Source organism: Buceros rhinoceros, unplaced genomic scaffold, assembly GCF_000710305.1.
Source record: "Buceros rhinoceros silvestris isolate BGI_N320 unplaced genomic scaffold, ASM71030v1 scaffold35319, whole genome shotgun sequence".
Lineage (NCBI taxonomy): Eukaryota > Metazoa > Chordata > Aves > Bucerotiformes > Bucerotidae > Buceros > Buceros rhinoceros.
The window spans coordinates 19,833-26,965 of NW_010431510.1; positions in this window are offsets into that span (position 1 = coordinate 19,833).

Sequence of the window (7,133 nt, forward strand, 5' to 3'; positions counted from 1 at the left end):
AGAAGGGAAGCGTCGGCACTGCTTCCTAGGAGCACTGTGGCAGCCTTTGTTGAGTGGCTGGAGGCTACTTCTCAGCTCCTGGATTTCAAACAGGTGTAATTATCACTTGGATAGGGTTCAGGAGTTGGAGGGAGCTGCCAGATCTTTCATGAAGGGGTGAGTTTGTCCCATTGAATCTGGGATAAAAAACAAGAAAGAAAGGAGGAATATGATTTAACCATGTAGATGTTGTCTCACTTCTGTAACATGCCAGGAAGAATACACTCCTAGTGCTGTCCGATAGCCTGGCTTATACACGCTTTCCCTTTGGAGCATCTGTGCTGCAATATCTATATATATATATAACCTGGCTGAAATGAAGAAGTACTGGAAATTTCTCTATATAAACCACTCTTCAAAGAGCTCCATCCCAAGGAGTCTCAGAAAAAAGTAGCATTGATATTCCAGCGATCTCACTGACTCTCCAAATCTTTTGAACTTGTTCACTCTGCCTTATTCTTGGGAAAAAAAAAAACCCTGAGACTGCTCTTAGTGCCACCTTCCCAGTAGGCCCACGTGAATGGAACGTTGGGATCCTTTCCTAACACATCAACAGGCATCTCCTTTAACTGAGTCTAGACTCTTTCTCTTCCAACCGTTCCTGTACAGCTGCTCTCTGCAAATGCCTGCCCCACACAATGCCACACTGGCTGTGTTGCTCTCACCTCATCCTCACTCTGCACGACCACCTCCTACCCAGCCACAGCTTCCAACACCCATCATTCCACATACACAATAACGTTATTAGGTTTTGTGATGATTCCTAGGTGATGAACTGACCTGTGACTTTTTCACCAAAGATGCAAATGTGAAATGTGCTCAAGACAACGACCTCAGTAAAATTCCAGGAAAGTTGGCAGAAAATAACCAATGCTAAAAATGTTTTACCAAAATGAAATTTAAAACATTTAAATGCAACATTTTTTTCAATCACACAGCCGATATATTTCATTAATTTCTGAAAACACTGACCACCCCTACTACATAGTAATTCAGTCCTTGTGTGGCTACGGCACTGCTGCTGTTCTTCTTGTCCTTTCAACAAGTATCTCCCGCAGCAGGAACTTGAAACTCACTTTTAGTAAAAATTGAACCAGCTGGTAACAAAATGAGCTTCTCAGACACGGCACTATAAACAACATTTAATAACCTTATGCTTTATGGGCTTGTTAACGTAAATGGAACTTTTGAAGTTTTCATAGCACTGCAAAATGCAAAGCTATGGAGCACACTGCGCACAAACAGAGCTGTCATGCTGTAGGTGCACAGTTTTGATCCATCCTACACAGGGCCCTTGGGATGTGCCGCCACCACCACCACCTGCAAACTGGGGACGCGGCATCACCCAGCCATTTTGGGAGCATATTGCTGTGGCAATATGGGAGGCAACAGTGGAACTGGGCAGGGCTTCTCATTAGTTTTTGCTTGGCCTCAGCAATGGTTTGCATTATTTGGCAGTAGGGTGCTGACAGCAAGGATGATGCCGGTGGCATCGCTGGCATGACAGACTGGCAGAGAAATTTCTTTGTCCCCACCACCCTTCCCATACCTGTAATAAATGGAAAGTAGAATAGAATAGAATAGAATAGAATAGAATAGAATAGAATAGAATAGAATAGAATAGGCATAGGTGCATATGCCAGCTGTGCAATACCAGAGCTGGGTATTGTGCAAGGGCAGATTTATCTATGCAGCCCAGTGAGCTCATAGCCCAGCTCCTGGTAAAGCAGTACAGGGGCAGCCCTGTGATATTTTCCCGCAGCAGTAGCTCTACTGGTGTTCCCAGCACAGAGGCAAGAGGAGGGCCACGGTGTTGCTGAAACAGGGAAAATCCAGGGCAGAAGTAATCTGGGTTTATCACTTGGCTCCTGATGGCAGGTGAGCTGACGTCTATAATCATTCCGTCGGCTCCTCAGCTAGAGCACGGCCTGCTCACAACTGCTCAGCACTTTGATAAGAAATACGCTTAGAGGTGTTTTGCAACAAAGAACAAGAAAAGATGAATGAGAAGCAATGGTAGGCAGATAAATGTAGTGTGTCTGAGATACAGGCAGACAGACTCACCATCATGCAAATGCTGTGGTCTCAGCCTTTTTTGCACAGTGGCTGGTGGTAAAATCATATTGCTTTTTATTTTCTGATAGTGGTTGGGCTCTGTTTTTGAATTTATATTTTGCTTATTAAGCAGTTCCACCTGTCCACCTCCCACCCAGCTGCTGCAAGGCACATCCATCTTCATCAAGGGCTGCATGTATTGTGATTAGCAAAGAGGTGTTAGCAAGAAGGGGTGCTAAAATCAGGCTGCTGTATGAGAAGGACACAAAATACACAGCCACCTTTTACCCTTGCTTCCATAGCAATAGCCAGAGATACAAGGGCAGACAGGAGGGAGGAAACGACGGAGACTGATGGTGAATGGCAAATCTAAACATATATCCACCCTCTGAAAAACACTAGAAGCAGGGAACAACTCTTCCTATAGTTCTCAGCTTGGCATGACTGGTGGAGCATGCCTGGCCTAAAGCTCTCTGATTCCTCTTTCTAATGGATGTGTTACTCTCTTGGGCATCGACACTACAGACTTTGCCCCATCCCCTCATCCCCATTCACAGAACCAGCACTCCCACTTTTCCCTGTGATGCCCAGTACAATCTCCCCATAATTTCCAGTAACAGTTCTGTCTCCCAGCGTGGGGGATGAAGTAGGAGGGAGGCAGACCAGTGCCAGTGGTGCAACTCCTCGTTTAAGAGAGACCTCCTGTGCTTGGCTTTTGTCCACGCTCCAGACTCCTCAACCTAGCTCTCGTCATGCTGCTGAGGTCCCCTTACTCTCCCCACTATTCCGTTTTTGTTGCTTCAGGATTAAGATCCATTCTGTAGTTCAGCCCCAGTCTGCCCCATCTCTCATTTCTGCCTTGTGATAGACAGCAGATGCAGCTGAGCGTGGCCAAGCTTTTGAGAGATGCATGAGCAAAGCCTCAAGAGGCAAAGTTGAGTCCTCCCTAAACTCATGGCACCACTGGGCTAAAAAAGCAGAGCCAGACCTTGTGGGGCAAAGCACCCTCATCAGCTGGTGTTGGGGCCAGGGAGGGAGGCATGCCTCTCCCTAGTCCTGCCTCTGGCTCCCTCCAAGTCCTGGTCCATGAGTCTCATTGTTTTGCTTGCTCCTATTAGTGTTTCTGCTATGCAAAATCTCTTTTATATCTCCACAGGATTTGCCTGCAAATATATATTATCTTTAAGGTTTCTTTTTTTCCCCAGCAATTAATCCTCCCCAAAGATGTCATACCTAATTTGTTCCTATTTTCCTTGTTTCAGCCATACAGCTGATTTGATTTCAAGCAGTGTGCCGCACTTCAAAACCACTTTCTTTTCTCCCTCCCCTCTGCCATCCTTCCTCCTTTCCCCATGCCCAAACACCGCAACGCACACCCCTGTGTTTGTACATCTGGCTGATTTCGTTTATACATTACACAGGTTATTACCAGTTTCATTTATTAAGCACCAGCAAGCTTTAACACCTCTGGGTGTGGGGACACCCACATCACCTCTGCACAAGTATTTCCCTGGGATAAACACTCTGCAGCTGAGCCTGGGACTTATTTGGAGGTTCTTAAATTTAAAAAGCTGCATTTAGAGAGTAGCCTAATACAGCATAATGCCTGCAGTAAAGCAAATACATTAAAGGATGTGAAAATTCCATGTATTTGTAACTACTTGTTCTCTTTGTGATCTCAGTGCAGATGGAAGAGATTGTTAGGATTCATTGCTGATGGCCGACAGCTCTGGAACACAAAAATCTTCTTCATACATATATATGCCCAGAACCACACTGCATCAAAATAAAATCATTGGGACAAGCAAGGTGCTTTGTGAGCAGCATAGCAAGTGCAGCTTGGCTTGGATTTGTGTTATATGCTCCCAGGCCTCACCGCCTACTACCTTCCCCACATTTTGAACCCTTCAGCCTCTCACAGTCTATTCATTCATCTTCCCCTGCCCATATCCAAAACTCCATCAAAATACTCATGTTTTCATCCCCTGGCCCCAGCAGAACAGGCAAGAGGCAGCATGTTACACCAGCACAAATTGCTCGTGCCTGCTGATGGCTGACACGTGTCCATGGGCTGGCTGATCATAGGCGGGTCGAACCGAAAAGACAAGTATTAGCTTTCCCCTCCATAAGGACTCTAATTTGACCATGTCTTTCTACTCCGATTCCACCAATGTTCATGGGCTGTAGAGAAGTTTCATGTCTTTGAGGTCTCTAGCTCCAGTCATATCTGAGGTGAGCAGAAGGGTCTCAAACATTTTCAGGGGAGAAACTAGCAAAGAGTTACATGGATTCCTAAACTTTTTAGTCTGGCTAAGAAACATGATCCATACCAACATATCTGCTCATTTTCTGCACCTACACCCCTATTTTGAAAATAAAACATCAAAAAAATTGAGAAATTTGATTTGCATTTTGAGAATCTATTCGCATGGGGATTGGCTGAAAATCAGTCAGAGATTCAGAAGCTTTTGGAGACATGATGTCTGACACACAGAGCATAGTCTGAGCTTTTTTTCCACTAGAAAGCAGGCCAAAAAAACCCTGCGTGTGAAACTGCATGAAGCTCATGGTGTCCCCAGGAAAAGCACAGTGGAAGAGCTCTGCTCCAGGGCCGGGTTGTGGGTACCCCAGCCTTTAGATCTTGTATGCATGCAGCTATCATGTTTCTTAGGGAAGAATGTTTCCTGTGTAAGCCATGACAAATACAGGGAAACCAATTTAAACTAACCGTTTCTTGTGCTTTTCCTCTGAAGTGTACCAGATAAACCCAGCCTCTGCACAGACTCATACTACCCATTCCTGAGTTGGATTTTAGTCATTGTTCACTTCATTTTTCAACCCAGTTTGCAACTGGGCAAAGGATTTTTCTCCCGAGGCTGTACCTCACTGCCAGGCTAGAGCTCTGAATCTTTTTTCTCGCCCTCAGCCCAGGCCTGGTAGAGGCAGCTATCCACACCCTTCACATACTCAAGTAGCTGCTTTGGTGCTGGTTGTACCCTGCGTGTGTGCTGCGTGCTCAGTCCATGAAGGAACAAGTTCTAACAAAGGTGATAACCTAGCACAGGTTTGACACCAGCTGACTTTTTCCAGTGAGAAAAGGGCCTCTTCCAGCGAGAAAAGCTCATTTGACTTCAGTAATAGACTCGCTCCTTTAAAGACCTCGTGGAAAGCTCTCCTGTCTTTTCCTAGACCTGCTTTTTGACTTAGCTTTTTAAACGGGAATTTTTTGAGTGATACAAGAGGTCAAGGCTACTGAAGTGTGAATGCTAAAGCAGGACCTGTTGAATCCCATTCTAAGAGAGCAGTAGCTCCCACCTCACTCCCCATCTCCTTCCCAGCATGAAGCAACAGCCCTTCTACCACCCTGCCTCCCCAGAACCCCACCAGCTAGCTGCTTCCGCTATACCAATCAGACCTCAGGGTCAGAAGAACAATCTCACAACGGGGATGTGAATGAGTAGCAGAAAGGACACTCTGATGACAAAAAGAAAGGTGGCCCTTTCACTCCTGAAAAACAGTAGCAGTCTCTTGCAAAGCACAATAAATGAACATGCTGGTTCCCATTGAGTTTCCAGGGTCTTGGCTCAGGGTAGAAGAGTCATATAATTTTCAACCATCTCTGGGACATCTTCTGAGCAGTGCCACCTTGCCAGACTGCTGTAAATTCCAAACAATTTTCTTGTCAGTCTGTGCTCATTTTACCAACATCCTAGTCTGACCTCTCTCTGGTGGTATTTGATCCACCATTCACTGTATGGAGAGAAACATCTACCTTTAGAAGCATCTTCACTCCTCTAGATGGTTCTCTTGGAGAACATTTCCATTACTCTGTCAGTGGACATATTGACCATGATGTAGAAAAAGATGTGTAAAATTCATGTGAGACATACATAAGAAAGCAGTTATAGCAGATATTTACCTACAAGCACACCTTCAGGTAGATGGAGAATGTGCTTATCTTCTGTTTACAGAGTTTCCAGATCTACAGCTGGACAGCCTTGCGGAAGAACTAGGTACAGCTGCAGTCTTACCATTTGGCTGCTGCCTGTTTGTCTTGAACAAATTTACCTCTTACTCTGTAGCCATTTATCCATATGCTGAGGGTTACTACTGATGGGCACCCGCTGAAGTTATATTTTCTTAGAGTCTATTTTGGAGAGACTACGACCTCACTCAGCTATGGTGATTGACCTTAGCTAACTCCAGCAGGGCTCTCCTGTTGGTACCACTCGAGAGTCTCTCTTCACAGTGTTTTGGATCTTGTTTTGCTTCCTTTCCAAGTATGTTGGCAACAAATATTTTCAAAGATCCTTTATTTTTGTGCGGACGTTCCCTGTTCATTTACTCCAGTGAGATAAACTATCCCTGACTGCTTTACTGTCTGAACATGACTTTTCTGTAGTGCCTTCTGTTTTTCTTTGGCCGTGTTATTGACACTGGGTAATATAACATGAAAGGAGTGTGGACGGGCTTTTACAAAGAAATCAGCTAAATAGTTATTAAAGGATTAAAAGCAATCCCATGGCCAGGATTACACATCTTTAAAATGCTGATAGTATCAAGGAGCAAATGGATTTGTAATTTAATGGCAGAAGACAGAAGACTTCAGATGTGTGTTTTTTTCACATTTGATAGAAAGATTAAAGTGTTTGCATTTGGCATGCAGTAGTTTGATAAAGCTGTAGCACGGTTGCCTACAGATATCAGTGTTCACCTTTCTCGTAAATAGTAATTGTGTCACATTGAGGGAAGTCCTCTGTTCAACATTTTTATTAAAACTTTAATTCTAATGGTGATGAGTTGGGATCATTGTCTGCTTTCAGAGTCTGACAACGATACACTTTAGAAGTTTTGAAGAAAACCTTTGTCTAGACAGAAGCAGCTTAAGAAAGCTTTTGAAATGTAGCATTCACTTTAAACCTTTGTTGATGCCTGCAGGAAGCACTAATCCATATTTGGGAAATCTTGAGCTGTTTTCTACTTCCTTGTGCTAAAAGTGTGCAAGAGAACTGTGAGAAATAAGAATGTACAAATTTCCT